The sequence below is a fragment of the Dama dama genome, chromosome 15 (genome assembly GCF_033118175.1).
Source record: "Dama dama isolate Ldn47 chromosome 15, ASM3311817v1, whole genome shotgun sequence".
In the NCBI taxonomy this organism is placed as follows: Eukaryota; Metazoa; Chordata; class Mammalia; order Artiodactyla; family Cervidae; genus Dama; species Dama dama.
The window spans coordinates 70,594,139-70,611,193 of NC_083695.1; the positions used below are offsets into that span (position 1 = coordinate 70,594,139).

The 17,055-nt window shown below is 50.6% G+C and overlaps 1 protein-coding gene across 3 annotated transcripts in view; it reads left to right on the forward strand.

Moving 5' to 3' along the window:
• Positions 1 to 17,055, forward strand: part of NEURL1 (neuralized E3 ubiquitin protein ligase 1) — a 73,273-nt gene that overhangs the window by 23,221 nt on the left and 32,997 nt on the right. The window contains exon 1 of one of the 3 annotated variants that reach the window (XM_061162541.1): positions 11,690 to 11,802. The exons of the other annotated variants lie outside the window; for them this stretch is intronic. The gene's annotated coding sequence lies outside the window, so the exon portion shown is untranslated. Of the gene's footprint in view, positions 1 to 11,689; positions 11,803 to 17,055 lie in introns of those variants that run through there. 3 annotated transcript variants of the gene reach the window in all.

Below are 17,055 nucleotides of genomic sequence, written 5' to 3' on the forward strand. Positions count from 1 at the left end.
TCTGGAAGACCCCAAATCCTCCTCCCCCTGTGTGTGGTTTTGGATCCCCCCGTCACAGACATCATATTGCATCCTCCTCATTTTTAAAAATAATTTTATTTATTTTATTTTTTGACTGTGCTGGGTCTTTGTTGCTGTGTGAGCTTTTCTCTAGGGTTGGTGACCTGGGGCTACTCTCTTGTCGCAGAGTACGGGCTCTAGGGCACATGGGTTTCAGTAGTTGTGACTGCCAGGCTTAATAGTTGCTTCCCAGTATGTGGGAATCTTCCTAGATCAGGTATTGAACCTGAGTCTCCTGCATTGGCAGGCGGACTCTTTACCACTGAGCGACCAAAAAGTCCCCTCCTCATCATTTTTGCACCGTTTTACTCTACCACTATCACCAACAACAGATGATTTAGAGTTTATTAAATTATAAGAGTAATATACCTTTTGACTAACATCTCCTCATTTCTTCCATCCCTCAGTCTCTAGCAGCCACCAATCTACTCTCTGCTTTAATGAGTCTGACTCTTTTTTTGGAGTTTTGCCTTTTATTTATTTTTAATTTATTTGTTTTTAATTGAAGTATGAGTTTGACTTTTAAGATTTCGTATATAAATACGTTTACACAGGACTTGTCTTTGTCTAGCTTATTTTATTTAGCATAATGTCCTCTAGGTTCATCCATGTTGTCCTAAATGGTGGGGCAACATTCTTAAACAAGGAATATGATATTGTGGAATAATATTCCCTTGTATATATGTACAACATTTTCTTTACTGATTCATCTATAGGTAGACACTATGGTTGTTTCCATGTCTTGGCTGTTGTGAATAGTGCTGCTATGAACATGGGAATGCAGATAACTCATTGAGATAGTGATTTTATTTCCTTTGGATATATACTCAGAAGTGGGATTGCTTTTACTGCCTGGCTTGCTCACCACTGTATTGCTGCCATCAGTGCCTGGCTCACACAGTGGGCAACTGACAGATATATTTTTAAATATTTATGTATTTATTTGGCTGCACTGGGTCTTAGTTGGGTCACATGGGGTCTTCAGTCTTCATTGTGGCATGCGAGTTCTTTCAGTGCAGCATGTGGAGTCTAGTTCTCTGATGAGGGACAAACCTGGGCCTCTTGCATTGGGATCACAGAGTCTTAGCTACTGCCCAGGAAAGTCCAGGGAAGCCTTGTTGAAGATCCACACCCTTGTTGAAGATCAGTTGGTCATAAGTGCTTGGATTTATTTGTTGGCTCTCTGTTCTGTTCTGTTGGTCTGTATGTCTGTTTTTATGCCAGTATCATACATACTGTTTGATTACTTTAGCTTCGTTATGGTTTGATTCAAGAAGCGTGATGCCTCTAGCTTTGCTCTCCTTGCTCAAGACTGCTTTAGCTCTTCAAGGTCTTTGGTGGTTCCACGTGCATTAAGCAGTAATTCCACTCATTAAACAGTAATTCCTCATTCCCTCTTGCCCCCAGCCCCTGGTGCTCACCATTCTACTTTCTGTCTTTATGGATTTGACTACACCGGGTACCTCATATGATTGGAATCATAGAATATTTGTCCTTTCATGACTGGCTCATTTCACTTAGTAATGAGCCAGTTACTATTTTGTCAGAATTTTCCATATGTCCAGTTTATCCATATGTCAGAATTTTCTTTTTAAAGCTGAATAATATTTCATTGCTTTATTTTGTTCGTTCATTCATCTGTTGATGGACACTTGCATTGTTTCTATCTTTTGGCTCTTGTGAACAATGCTGCTATGAACACAGGTATACAAATATCCATTTAAGACTTTGCTTTCAATTCTTTGGGGTATGAACCCAGAAGTGGAATTGTTGGATCCTATGATAATTCTATTTTCTAAGGAACTGATTTAACTTATTTTTAACAGGAACGACAATATTCTTTCCCCACCCCTTCCCTCCTCACATCCGTATTTAATGGATTGTAAAAATCAGCTTTATTGAAGTATAATAGACACACAATATGTATACTACATATATATAGTACATATATATACATATATAGTACATATAATGCACAATTTCATGTGTTTTGACATACATGTATATCCATTAGCCCTGTAGGTTAATGAACATCTGCATCACCCTGAAAAGTTTCCTCTGCCTTTAGAAACCCCTCTCTCCCATCCCCTCACCCCCAGATTCAAGTAGTCATTGATCTGCTTTCTGTCACTAAAGGTTAGTTTTCATTTTTTGAGAATTCTGTGTAAATGGAATGATATCAAATATACCCACTTTTCCTCTGGCTTCTTTCACTCAGTATACTTATTTTGAGATACATCCATGTTGTGGTGTGTATTCAGGGTTCATTCCTTTTTATTGCTTAGTAATATTCCATGGTATGGGTGTACAATTTGTTAATCTGTTCACCTGTTGATGGACATTTGGGTATTTTTCGATTTTATGCTATTACAAATAAAGATGCTAAGAACATTTGTGTGTATGTCTGTGCTCAGTCATGTCCGACTCTTTGTGATCCCTGCCAGGCTCCTCTGTGAATGGAATTTTCCACATAAGAATACTGGAGTGGGTTGCCCTTCTTCCTTCTCTAGGGGATCTTCCCAACCCAGGGATCAAACCCATGTCTCTTGTGTCTCCTGAATTGGCAGGGGGATTCTTTACCACTGTGCCACCTGGGAAGTCCTTATGTATTCTGGGTGCTATATTAGATATGTGCTTTGTAATAATTTTTTTCCCTGTGGTTTTTCTTTTTATTCATTCTTTTCATTCTCTTAAAAGAGACTTTTGATACATTTTATATAATATTTAAATAAATTACATAGTTTTCCAGCATCTCAACCTGTCATAAGCAAGTTCACAAACAACTTTTTGTATTATGCATACAGTTCAGCTGGAGGGAGCAGCCGGTGCACCGAGGCCCCAGGAAACACCCCACTGGTTTTGAGGTCTGTGTGCTGTGGTATCAGTCCTGTGTTCCAGAGGGAATGGAGCTCATCTGTGTGGCTGAGACTCTGTGTTTATTTGGGGTGGCAATGTGTCCAATGAAAAGATTGAATGTTCCACCTTCCCTTACATCTTGGTTTGGCCATGTGACTACATTCTGGTCAATGGAATGCAAATTAGAATTATTGGGCTGACTTTGAGTAAGGCATCTTTAAAGAGGGGCAGATAGCTGGTGTAGTTCCTTTGATTTTGGTTTCCTGTGTTCCTTCTGCTTCCTACCTGGAATATGGACAAGGTGGCTGGAGCTTCAGCAGCTAACTTGGACCAGGAGGTAACCTTGGAGTGTCTTGTGGAATGGTGGAGTAGAAAGATGACTGCAGAGCTGCCACACTAGACTTGGGCTGCATACATGCAGACTTCTTCTATGTGAGAGGAAATACCTTATGTGTTTAAAAATCTGTATTATCTCTGTTTTTTGTTACTAGCAACCAAATCCATTTGCTAAAGGAATTTGGTTAATGTGGCAGTGGGTCAAGGGGAAGTCAGTTCTACTGAATATGTATTTATATCATCATGATCATATTGTTATAATACTTTATATTCCTACCTTCTATAGTTTATCACTACTACTGTTTTCTTCATCATCACACCGTCTTCGGCTTTATCATCTTCTTGCTCATATTGTTATTATTTTGAATCATTATTTTCATTATTGTAACCGTCTTTGAATTTGCTTGTTGTTGATGGAGGACTGTGTGTAAAATGTATTTCTCTTGTTTAATATTCCATAGTGGTGGGACAGATAAAGAAAAGGGAGGGAGTCTGAGGGAGACTTTGACACCAGAAATGTCTGTTTTTTGGGTAGAGTTGGTGCTCAGATCTTGTGCAGCTTCAGTGTTCATTGGAATGGGCTGTGTCAATCATTTCTGCTCTACTAATAGCCAGCATTGCTCCCACATGGGGCAGCCCTCCAGGCATGTAAGTGAAACAATAGGATTGGGTGGTGGGGCAGGTCTGAGTCAGCAGTTGCCTATAAAGAAAGGCAGAGGAAATTAAACTTGATGGTGTAAGAAATGAGAAATGATTGAAGTTTTTTTGTTTGTTTTTTGGCTGCACTATGCAGCTTGCAAGATCTCAGTTCCCTGACCAGGGGTCAAACCTGACCCATGGCAGTTAAAGCCCCAAATCGCTGGTGGGAGGCCACCAGGGAACTCCCAAGTGATTGAAGGTTTCTGAGTGGGGGTGGGGGGCAGCATGGCTAGTGTACGAAGGATTGAGGATGGGTGAAGGGGACTCAAAGGCGGAATGCCCACTTAGGAGACTCTCATGGTGGTCCAGGCATGAAGTGGTTTGTTGTTAGGCGGGTCAGGTATTATTCAGTGACCATCAGGAGGCGAGTAAACATGCAAAAATAATTTTTAAAATTATCAGAGGATATGCTTGTGTGAGGAAAAATAGGGAGAAAGTGAGGAGAGCCTGGACGAGCCATTAGACCTCAGTGCTGGCGAGCCTGCATGAAGGAAGAGAGGTGAGGAAGGAAGTTTGGCAGAAACATTTTAGGCTGCAGGGCAAGTCTAGGGAAAGTTCTTCAAGGCCCTTGGGGAGTCCTCAGACCGGAGCCATAGTCACTGGTCAGAGGAGTCCCTTGTCACCAGGAATGGGCCTGCCTTACTTCCCCTGCCCCATGTAGTCATTGGCTGGGAGTGGCTATTGGAGGCAAGGCTGTGGAGCAAGGCCTGGGTGGATTTCAGAGCTCCAGGGCAGGGCCCTCAGTCACTTATGCCTCCTGTGGTGGACGGTCTGAGAGGGCGTGACGGGGGTGGGGGATATGGGGCAGGTGACTGCTCCTGTCTTGGGGCTCTGCTTGCAAGTCACACACGTGGCCCTGGACTGGCTTCAACACTGAGGAGCTGCACTCTCTCAGGGCACAGAAGGCCCAGGGACGGGTGGATGTTGGGCTTGGTGGAGTCTGGGCTCAGCGATGAGGTGAAGGATGACACACCTTCCATCTCTCTGCTCTGCCATCCGTGGGTTGGCTTCCTTTGGGGCTGGTAGCGACATGGCCATGGCAGTCCCAGGAATCACAGTCAGACCCAACAACATCTAGAGGAGGAAGAACAACCCCTCTTGTGTTTCTGCTTTCGTGCACGCTAAGTCACTTCAGCCCTGTCCGACTCTTTGTGACCTCCTGGGCTATAGTCCACCAGGCTCCTCTGTCCATAGGATTTTCCAGGCAAGAATACTGGAACGGGTTGCCATCTCCTCCTCCAGGGGATCTTCCCGACCCAGGGATCGAACCTGTACCTCTTATGTCTCCTCCATTGGCAGATGGGTTCTTTACCACTAATGCCACCTGGGAAGCCCCTTGTATTTCTGAGGAGCTAGCAAACCTTTCTTAGAGGGGCTTTGCAGGTTCCCTACTATGCTTCATTGGCCAGAAGTGGGTCACCTGGCCATACTTGACCCAATGGGGAATGGAACCACTGTGATTGGTTTATACTGGCGGATTGCAGCCCTGGATATACATTAGAACTACCTGGAGAGCTTTTAGAAGCACACATGCCTGGGTCCCACCCTCAGAGTTTCTGTATTAATTGGTCTGGAGTTGGGAGCTGGGCATCAGTAGTTTTATAACCTCCATAGGTGATGCTAATGTGCAGCCAGGGTGGAGAGTCCCTATTGTCTTGGAGCAGAACACATGCTGGGGAGTCAGCCACAACGTCCATTCCCGTCGCTTAGTAGTTTTGTGTGGCTTGGGCAAATCAGCCTCTTTGAACCTTAGTTTCCTCATCTGTAAAATGGAGCCCGACAAGAACTGCCTCCTGCATCACAGAGAAGACTGAATGAGCTCACGGATGCCCATAACTTTGCCGATTGTAAGTCACTGACACCTGAGGGAGTTTGCACATCACTCTTCTTCAATGTGGAGGGAAAATTCAGCTCCTCGGCTGCCTGGAGCAGCCAGGGTAGAGGTTTCTCCTGAGCTTAGCTTCCTGCCATGACAGTAGAAAACAGAAGAGAAGGGAGAACGACAGACTGGGGAGCCACAGGCAATGGCAGCGGGCTTTTTCCTTCTTGGATGGCGTGGGTTTTGAATGCGCTGCTATAAATGGTTTATGCAAACGAGCTGGAGGGGCTCATCTCCCTGCCGCCTTAATGCGGGAGAGGCTGGGCAGGAGCCAGGTGTGTGGTTTTCAGCACAGGCCTGCAGCCTGTGGTTAGGGGCCGGTGGTTGCTCTCTTGCTGCCTCCAGGGAAGATGGTCAGATAAGGCTCTGGTTCCTCAGTGTTCCGGGACACACCTGGCTGCTCCGCTTCTTGGCTGTTTCTACTGAAGTGAGCACTGGCTTGTACTGCCAGTAGAACTCAGGGAACAAAGAGGGCCACCCGGGGAATGTGAGATCATGGGTCAGGCAGTTTATGACCTTCCAGTACTACTGGGCCTGCCTGGGGCAATGTGGCTGGGCTTAGGCCTAGATCCTGGAGAAGGGTTAGAGGAGATCAAGTAAAACCCCTCACTGTTAGCCTCAGCCTCTCTTCCTTCCATCTTCCAATTCCTCTCCTTTTCTTGCTTCCTTCATAAAATATAGTTTGAGCAGACCCAGCGCCCACCATGTTAGGTGCTGGGGATCCAGAACTAAAAAGACACCTGCCTGCTCTCAGGTTGCTCCCAGTGTGGGAAGAGGACCCCTGGCATCACTGCAGGGCTGGGGCTGCACAAATGGATGCATGTGCCTTGGAGGCAGAAGGCCTAGTCTTCCCAACACCCCGAGGTGCTGGGATGACCCCAGAGGAAGGGGCCATCCAAGCTGAGGGATGAAGGCAAGGTAGGAGTTTTCGAGTGACTAGTGTGGGGCAGGGCATTCCAGGAAGAGGAGAGCACCATGGATATGTGTGATGCAGCTGTGTTCTCGGGCACGCGTGGTTCAAGTGCATAGAGTGTGGGTGCTTGGGGCTGGGGAAGTCATAGCCTGCGGTGACGCCAGGTACCGTGGGCTGGGGACCTTGGTTGCTTCCTAAAGGAGGGTTGAGCTTATCCACTGTGGGCTCTGAGCTGGGCAGTGCCCCAGCCGATGAATCAGGCAGAAAGGTCAGCCTGCAGCCCTGAGGAGCAGACAGGCTGTTAGAAGAACTGTCCAGGTCAGGATGATGCTGGTGGTCTGAACTGTGGGAGTAGCCAGGGCATGGATCAAAGAAGGACACGGTGATGGCCCACATGGGGAATCCAGGCTGACACCAGACGTGTGGCTTGGCTGGTGGAACTCAAGGGGTAAACTAGGCAGGCCACAGAACCCTGGGGAGGTGCCCATGTTGGATGGGGTCAGGAAGAAGACTGAGAAGCAGTAAGTTAGAGCATGCTGGCTGGCCCATCCTTGGTTTTCCATCAGACCATGGTGGAAAGCAGGGTTGGGAGAGGTAAGGGGGGAGTGGAGATCCTTGATTGCTTCTCCCTAAATGATTCCTCTTCCACATCCTGAGGATACACGAGTCCAATTCATCCATTTTACTAATGTGAAAACTGTGGTCCACAGAGGAGTTTGACTTGCCCTAGGTCACACAGAGAATTATTATGGAGGTGGTGTCATGACTAGTAAAAATGGATCCCCAAGCAAAGGCTTATGTAGCCCACACCCCTTAATTGGTGCTGAGAACTCTTGTTTTCCAGGCAAGAGAAGTGGTTTTGGCTAAGCAGAGTTGAGATTTGTGAGGCCTGGGGCATTGTTTGAGAGCGGGGAGAGAGACCCTTTCTTTGTTTCGCCTAAAGTGTGTGTGTAGCTCAGTGGTGTCTGACTCTTTGCGATCCCATGGACTGTAGCCCGCCAGGGTCCTTTGTCCATGGAATTCTCCAGGCAAGAATACTGGAGTGGGTTGCCATTCCCTTCTCCAGGGGATCTTCCTGACCCAGGGATTGAACCCGGGTCTCCTGCATTGCAGGCAGAGTCTTTACCGTCTGAGCCGCCGGGGAAGCCCATTCGTTTAGTAGTGGGACCCAACCCAGGAGCAGCATTGACCCCCACCAGGAGGAAGGAACCTGTGCGGACATTATAAGAGGCTGCCCTCCTTGAGTCTCCCCAAACCCAAGCAGGCTTCTTCAGACCTTCCTTGGCCTTGGGCAAGTTTTACCATGACTGCAGGAGTCCTGGCTCCCAGGGAAAGCTTTATCCTCTAAATTCTGACGCTGGCAAGCCCACCCTGTGCATTGCTAGGGTGGCTGGTGGGTTATCTGACCTGGGGCTCCAGCAGCTCAAGGGGGGAAGGGATGGAGGGAGGGAGGGGGTGGCATCTTGAAGGAGGAGCCTGAATATGTTAACTGGAGAGAGAGGCAAGAAAGGTGGGGCCTTGGATGACGGTGCAAACTGGGAGATGGGGCAACTGCAGGAAGCAGCTGCAGGGAGGAAAATGGGTTTTCTGTCATTGCATTCACCCCGGGGTGGCTGCCTTTCTGGGGCTGTCCTTTAGGTGGAAGTCCATAGTCCCGATAGCCCCCTCGCCCCTGCAGCTCAGGCTGCACCTGAGCTCTGGCTCCAGCAGGAGGAGCAGCCAGCACTGAGGTAGCTTCAGGCTTGTGGTCATCCCCAGGCCTTTAGGGACAAGAGCCCCTGTTTGCCGGCTGACTGATGCTGCGATGTGAGGTTGTCTGGGTTTGGGATGAGGGCCAAGGGCTGCGGGTGCAGGGGCAGGAAGTTGAGTCCCTCTGTGGGCTCAGTGGGCTTGGAAGCCATAGGCCTCTCATGACAGACCCTGAATGGACCCCAGTACTCCCAGGTCCCACCATGCCTGGGCATCCTGCTCTCAGCTCTGCAGCCAGCATGGCTAACGTCCCCTGTGTTCCAGGTCATGGCCTCGGGTGGTGGGTCCAGAGCTGGCATAGTTCAGTGGCTGGCCTTTCAGTCAGCTGCTCACTCTGGCTCTGTGAGACCAGAAGCACCAATCTGAGACCCTGCTCCCCCAAAGGACCTGCCACCCCCTCTTTTCACAGTATTTTCAGGTTTTTGTCTTAGGCCTGTGAGGGTGGGTACCCCTCTGCGTTAATCCCCACTTCCCCTTTGGTCTTGTGCATGGTGTAAAGCTCTGGTCCCCAAAACTCAGAGCCCCTGTTCACCTCCCAGTGTGGGGGTGGGCCCAGAACCTGCCTGGGGTGAGGTCTCTGGGTGGTACAGGGACCCAGGCAAGGCCGGACAGTGTCCATGGGTACCGTGTAGCCAAAGTCCAGAGTCAGCTAACCTAGGGATCAGCAGATTTTACATTTACACCTGTGATGACCAGGGTTCCTCTGACCAATGCTGGGTTTATTGAATCAAAGGTGGTTTTTCTCAGGGCAGTGTTGTGTAGTAGACAAAACCCAGCACCCTGGGCTCCTGAGTCTGAGATCTGGGTTCTGGACCCTGCTCTGCCACCTTGTAGCTTCTGCAATTCGTTTTTGTCTCCTTGAGCTTCTGTTTCTCTCATCTGTCAAAAGAGGTGAGCACCTGCCCTCTGGTACCTGATGGGGGCTTTTTCCAAATACAGTAAGATTTTTTGGTGAACGTTTTCTCTGGCTTTTAGGACCTGGGTTTTTTCAAGAGGCCAAATGGCAGAGAGGCCAGCACTGGTACTCTGATATCAGGTTAGACATGTGTCCAAATCTCAGTTTAGCTGCATAGTAACTGTGTGACCTGGATGCGGTATACCACTTCCCAGGCCTCGGTTTCCACATCCAGACACCAAGTTCCCAGTGCTGCACCTCGCTTACGTGTGCTCAGAGCAGGTTTTCAAGGTGCTGGCAGCTAATGTCATTTTCTTAATTGATCTGGATACTTGTTTGTTTTAGTTTCTGCCTAGGTTCTGCAGCAGGAGGAGGTGGTACTGGGGCTCCTGCTGATGGGGTAATGGGGAGCCAGGTCAGAGGTCATGGTAAGGAGAGGGAGGCAGCCCAGCCCAGTGGGACTAAGGAACTCTGAGAGGCAGAAGCCCCCAGGTGGCCAGCCGAGCTGCTGGGGTGGCGTTCTCTCCTTTGGAGGGGATCCTGGGACTTCAGGGCCCCCTGCCCTCTGACAGCCGCTGGGACTCGCATTTCAGCCTCTCTGCTCTGCTGGATAGCTTACTGGATACCAGCTCCTCCTTTGCATCCTGGGCCCTGTGTAGTCACCAGCCTGGTCCTCGCCAAGGCTGCACCCATGACCACTTGCTTGGCCAGTAGCCACTGCCCTCTGTCCTGGGAGGGGCACCATGCAGGGCCTAATGCAGGCTCTGGAGGCCAACTGACCTGAGGTCAGGTCCCACATCTCCACTTTTCTACTCCATATCCCAGTTTCTCATCCTTAAGGCCCATCCATGATAGGGCCTTTGTGTCGACTTCGGGTCTGTAAGTATCTCATCAATAGCACTCCCACGGTCATGGCACTTCCTGTGCATCCACCCTGTTCTGAGCACACTACCTATGGGAGTGTATTTCATACTCGAGGAGCCCTGTGAGGTGTGCTTTTATTGTCAACTTCATTTTCAGTTGATAAAATGGGCACCCAGTACGTTTTATATCTGAGATTTGAACAAACCCAGCTTGTCTGGCTCAAAAGCTCGTTCTTTACCACTGCCTCTGAAGCACCTAATGTCTGCACCCTCTGAGTGGTGCAGTGAGTAATATCTGGTGTTGTCAGATCCTCGGGGTCTGGCTGCCAGTGGCCCTTCTGGGAGTGCCTCAACCCCAGAGCCTGGCCCCCGTGAAGTCCTGCACCATCATGCTCTCTTGCCCGCTAATGCCCAAAGGAGAGGCCCTGGCAGTGGGCAGTAGGCAGGGTCAAGGCATGGGAGTCGAGGTGAGGGCCATATCTGCTGGTCCTGGACTCTGTTATCCCACAGTAGACTGGATAGGGAGAGGCAAGAAGCAGGAGAAAGCCTGAGGAAGTGAACTCCTCAGCAGCAGGAAGGTGGGCTGGAGGGGGCGTGGGGTAGGGAACTTCCCAGACTGGGGGGGGGCTTCAGATATCTGGGTGCTGAGACCAGAAAGGGTGGGCACTGGGATTTCTGGCTGAACCACAAGGCCTGGAGGTGCGTGTATGAGTGTGTGTGTGGCGGGGGAGGGGGTGGGGAGGGATGGGGTGGGGGAGGGAGGTCTCTGGCTGCAGAGGAGGGATTTAACCTCCTGCAATCAGCTGCCAGCTTTCCTCGAAATTCAGCAGGATCAGTCGAGTGTGTTTACACATCTCTGGCGGACGAGGCTCTTGTCTTGCTCCAACGCGTGTGTTCCACCTCCTGTGTCACCTTGGGTCTCCCCATCTCTCTTCCCCTTCCCCTTCAATGTCTCATTGTCTGCCCTTCCCCACCTTCCTCAGCAAGGTCCTAATTTAGGGACCAAACTATGAATTCAGGCCCTGATAATTTATCACTTGTGATCACTGGAATGGCTTTGAAATTTATTCCACCTGAGCAAAAAGAGAGTGCTAACCTGGTGACAAAGGATGATGTTTGTTCTGCTTGCTTAGAAGAACCCACTTTTCACCTGGTACTCTGGGATGATATTTGCATGAAAGGCGAGCACACCATAACACATGCAAAGCTTAGAACGGCGACGAGAGCAAGGTGAGTGCTGAGTAAGTGGTCCATGATGGTGATGAGGAAGGTTATTACCTATGGAGGCGGGTCCTCCTTTCTTCTCTTTGGTGTACTATATACTCATAATCTGCACGTCCCAGGTCTTTCCTCTCTAAGGTTAGGGTGGAGATCATAGCCTCTTCAGGTTCTACCGGGATTCCTGAGTTCTCTGGCTCTCTGAACCACATCATCAGCGGTTACTGTTACTAGCCAAGCCCCAGGCCTCGGGAAAGCTCTGTAGCTTGCCCAGTCACATGGTGGAGGAGCTTGCCTATCTGACCTCCAGATCAGAGCTCAGACCTCTGCGCAGGTGGGTGGCACGGCACCCACCCTTCCTGGTGGGGGTCATAGATCTTATCATGGGCAAATGTTGGTTCCAGCTGGGGGCTCTGTGGGTGTGGGCTCCGTCTGGCACACTGTGTTCTGGGAACCGAAACCTTGTTCTTCCTTGTTCTGTCTTTTCTGCCTGGCACGGGCGGTGACCCCTCTGTCTAGTCCAGGCTGGGTACGCTGGCCCTGAGGCCCAGACCAGGGGAGCAGGAGGAGGTGTGTTGAAGTTTCGGAGGGTCTGAGAAAGGGCTACTTGGCGCTGGGCCTGGGACCTGGGAGGGGTGCCCAAGTCCAGGCTGTTTTCTCAGATTCCCTTTCAGTCCCTGCCCCCGCCTCTGCACCTGTTGTGTTCCTGTCATCCTGGGCGCTGGCAGCTGCTGCTGCTGGGGCACCTGTCCCACCCCCGAGGACGCCCTGTGGGCTCCCTGGCTCCGGTTTCCTGCTCGCTCTCCCTGTGCAGCTTTGGCTTTGTCCTCATCGCCACGCGCTCGCTCGCTCTTGCAGCCTCTAGGCAGCAGCCTCCGCTTTAGGTTCTTGGTGTGGGAGGCAGCTTTTGGGGCTTCGCTGCTCCGCGTTCTTCAGCACCAGGCCCTGTCTAATCAGGCAGGGACAATGGCCCTAGCAGGTCAGCGTTAAGCCCCAAATGCCAGGTGACTCATCAGCTCAATCAAATTATCCCTTGTTCTTGATTTAAAAAGAAAAAGACATTAAAGCAGCCAGGAATTGCCTCCCAACTCCTCCTAGCAGGGCCGCCTCCCCTTCCTGACTTCTTTTGATACCAGGCTCCTCTGTCTACCTCCCCCGCTGTAAAGACAAGTTATCACCTCTCCTTGTCCAGTCTTCCACGTTGCCCGATGTCCCACCCTGTGTGTTATGTTAAACATCAGACGACATTAAACCTGAGTTCAGTGCTCCTGCCTTCCACCCACTGTGCAACCAGGGGAAAGCCCACGATTTACTTGGCCTCATTGCTGCAGCCACAGGCAGTCGCTGGACCCAACACTCTCTCTCGTCCCCTCCCCTTCAGAGAGCTTAGGGTCTCAGACTTTAATGGTTTCTCTTGTCCAGGGAACTTGTTCCAGGTTTTATTCTGCCATTGTTGGGTCTGTTCTAGACTTTACGTTCTGAGAGGTGCTGGGTCTTCGGAGCTGTGGATGAGTAAGGAATGTGGTGAGGGGAGGGTTGAGGTGGGGAGCTCATTGTGGGGACCAAGAGGGGGCCCAGGAAGGAAGAGGAGCAGGTGGCAAGGGGTCAGGAGAGAGGAGTTGGCTGGGAGATGAGGGGAATGCTAGCAGGTGAGGGTCTCAGGAGCTGAATGGGTTCAGAGAGGGGGAGTGTTCGCTGGATGGGGCTGGAGGGCAGAGGCAGCCGGGGGCTAGCTAGAGAGGGAGGGCTCCTTTCTGAAGCCTGGCAGGCTTTCTGTCAGCCTAGTTGCTCCCCAAGGACACACCCAGGACTGCCTTAGGCCTGCGTGCTCTGAGGGGCCACAGCCCCCCTCCTCCCACCCCCAATGTCAAGGATGGGTCAAATTTCTCCAAGATCTCCAGGATGGGCTCTCCTGTTAGCAGATGGGAAGCCCAGGCTTGGGCAAGACCACAGTCTCCCTTGCCTTCCTCCAAGCTCTATCCCTGGGATGTCACCCTCGGCCTATTGGACCTTTCCTAGGCCCTGCCTCCCCCCTAGAACCCTTCTGATTCCTTAAGGAGATCATTGTCCCCTTGTCTTCTCTTCCTCAAGAAAGAAGCATTCCTACCTTTTCATCTGCTCTGGGTAAAGTGTGAGTTTTTGAATGTCAGGCAGATCTGTGTTTGAACTCTGCCTTGAGTGTTACCCAGTTGAACTCTACTTCTAGTAGAGTTTGAACTCCATGTCAATGTGACCTTCTAACCTTCCTGTCTCAGTTTTATAGCCTGCGAGATGGGGCTGATTATAATCCTGCAGGGATATGGTGGGGTGGGGTAGGTGTGATTATGTGTGTGAAACCCTTAGCACCATGTCTGGGCCATAACAACTGTTCAATAAATGGTAGCGCTTGTAGTCACTTCTGTAGATTGGCTTGTAGATTCCCCTTTCACATCCTCTTTTCACATCCTTTCTGGCTACAGAACAAAGCACTGCAAATGTTCAACCAGAGCCAAAGGAGCCTCATTGCTTGATCCCAGCATGGCTCCTGCTTGGCTTCTGAAGGGCAGAAGTTGTGTCTCACTCACTAGTGGGTCCATCATTGGCACGCAGTGAATGCTGGATGAATAAATGAATGATGTAGGTCCGACGTTCTTTCACCCCTTTTAGTGACAGAATCCTTTGGCCAAATGAAAATTTATGTGATGCCCCAATGGATAAAACTGGGAAGGGGAGCAGCTCTGGCTCCCATATCATCTGTACAGGCCTGGACACTGCCCTTGGGAGGCAATGGGGGCAACCCTCTGTCACGGGACATTGCCACTTCCCATTTAAATTGGGGACGTGGATTTGTAGAAAACAGAACCCAGCGAATCTGCTAGAAAACTCCTCAGACAGTGGTGCCTAAAGGCCTGGGGCCGCCCAGGCTGTCTCAGTTCTCTATTCATTTTCTCTCATGTGGCTGGATTGTGGACTGCCGTAAACTTGAAGGACTCTCCCTGCCCCCACCCACCCCCCATCTCCAGAGCATCACACAGATTCAGTTCCATGGGTGAGTGATTTTCTGAGAGCCAGCTCTGTGCAGGCACGATTCTAGGCCCGAGGAGCAAGGGCAAGTCAAGGACCAGCCTGACCCTGTGGATGCCGCTGTTTTCTCCCCTGGTGCCTTCCTGCCTCCTCGTGCATTCTGCACACCAGATGGCAGAGTGACCTTTTAGCAGTTCAGACCTGGTGTTGCTGCCTCCCTGATGAAGTCCGTGAGGAGCTCCCTATGGCTCTCAGAAAACAGTCCAGATTCTTCGCCCTGCTCTTTGAGCCTGTCCTGCTGTGTCCCCAGCTCCCCTAGTTTTGCAATCAGAAAATCCCCCCAGGCTGCTCTTGCAGTCCCTGCTCCATCCTTGCTTCTTGAAAGGGCTGGGCTCCCTTCAGCCACAGGACCTTTGCATGTGTTATGCTCACTCCCCCAGAAGCACTCCCTCCCTGTAACCTACCTCTGCAACACAGGAATGCACATATAATTATCCTTCATTGTTGCTTTTCAGGAAAGCCTGCCCTGAGCCCACCTTTCTTCCAGAACACTTTGCTAGAGTTGGGATAGCATCTCCCTCACTATACTACTTGACGAACATCTATTTCTCTCTAGACTGTAGGTCCACAAGAGCCAGGGCCTATCTACTGTAGATCACCATGGCATCCCCAGTGCACAGCTTAGAGTCTGGCATACCGTAGGTGCTCAATAAGTGTTAGTCATGTTGAATTGCTGAAATGCATGCAGGAAGCCAGGACAAGCAGACAAGGCCATGACTGTTCCTATGTAGGGTGGAGTTAGCGGATTGGGAGAGGCATAACTCAGGCTCAGAGGAGAGACAGGGTCCAAGAAGGGGGACTCTGTCTGCACTGGGGGCCCTAGTGAGGAAAGGCTTATCAGCTGGTGCTTTTAAAGGCAGGTGGGTTGAACGGGGTTGACTTCCGCTTTGTAGGAACAGCCTCCAGAGCAGCCTCTTTGCCTCAGTTTCCTCATCTGTAAAGTGGGCATAAGAATGCAGTTGGCCTCTTAGGGTTGTGGGAGAACTGAACAAGTTCATCTGGGTCATGTGCTTAGGACTGCCTGGCACACAGTGAGGCCTTGTGTTTGCTATTTCTGTGGTTATTTACCCCGGAAAAGTCTTTGGGTTGTTTCCTCTTGATCAGATTTTGACTTATCCTTCCAGAGGAACTGTGTGTACATGTGTCACGGAGTGTGTATCTGTGTGTGTGGCCACATCCAGCCAAGCATGTGCCCAGAGAAAGGAAGCACCCTGTGTAGAATTGGTTGTTGCAGCTTCTCCTCGGGAGGAGTCTCAGGCCGGCTTCTGATTTGGGGGGCTGTGACACTGTGTGCTTGTGGGCTTGCCCAGCCTTCTGGCTTGGTGACCCTAGGTCCATACCGGATGCCCCTCCCCCTGCCCTCCCCCCTCACTGCCCCTCCCCCAGGTCCACTCAGGAGACCCCCCACTCAGTAGCAGGGTCCTGAGCTGAGGGCAGGATGCCCAGACCAGCCCCTTACAGTGCCTGGGCCTCTGAGTTCCATCTGACACCTTTCCCATGGCTCCTTTCCCAGCCCCACCCTTCTGCCCCCTACCTTCCCTCCCCACCCAGATCTGTCTCTGGGAGCCCACATCCCTGGGCCTGGAGACAGGAGCTGGGGCCGAGCCAGGGCCTGGGAGGAGGGGGTAGTCCTGTTCTCCTGGGAGAGACTCCGATGGTGATGGCTGGGAGATTGTCTGCTTGAATCCTGCCCCTGCCCCTGACCTGCTCGGTAACCTGAGCATTTCAGAACCTCCACTTTCTCTTCTGTAAAATGGACATAACAGAAGCTTCTGCCATGTGGAATAGAAATCAGATCACACAGGCCGTGCCTGCTACACACTTGGTGGCTGGTTTCTTGATGATGCCTTGGGGTCCCAGCATGCTTGCCCAGGGCCAGAGGGCCTGCCCTCCCACCACCCTCTGCCCTCTTGGCCCCCTTCCGTCCCCCAAGGTACAAGGTTCTGCACCTCAGGACTTCTTCAGAGGCTTCGTGAGTCTGTGGGAATGAGCATGTGCCGTGTGTGTACACTGTGAGGTGTGTCTGTACAGGGGTGTGTACTGGTGAGCAGGAGGTGACTGCACAGTGGTGAATGCTTTCAGGTTCTTTTGAGCCTGTGTTTGTGCATATACCTGTGATGTGGTGTAGACAGGTAGTGTGGTCTGTACATGCTGGTGTGTGTCTTGTGTGTTTGTGACGAAAGCGAAGGTTTGGTGTGGGGGTAAAGGAATCTAACCCCGCCCCCCACAAGACTGCCTGGGTTTGCCCCCCAGTCCTGTCGACCTTCTGGGTAGGAAGCCTCTTTGTGCCTCAGTTCTCTCATCTCATTTCTCAGATAGCAATAATGATGGTACCTATTGATAATAACCATGTGCTGACCTTATCATTCAGCCTGTGAGGACCAAAGGGGTTAATATGCATGGAGCACTTCGAAGAAGCTAGGAGGATGTCAGCTCTTTGTTATTAAGCTGCAGGAGTGAAATTGTAAGCCCCTTGAGGGCAGAGACAAGGTCTGTCTTGCTCACCACAGTATCCCATTGTTTT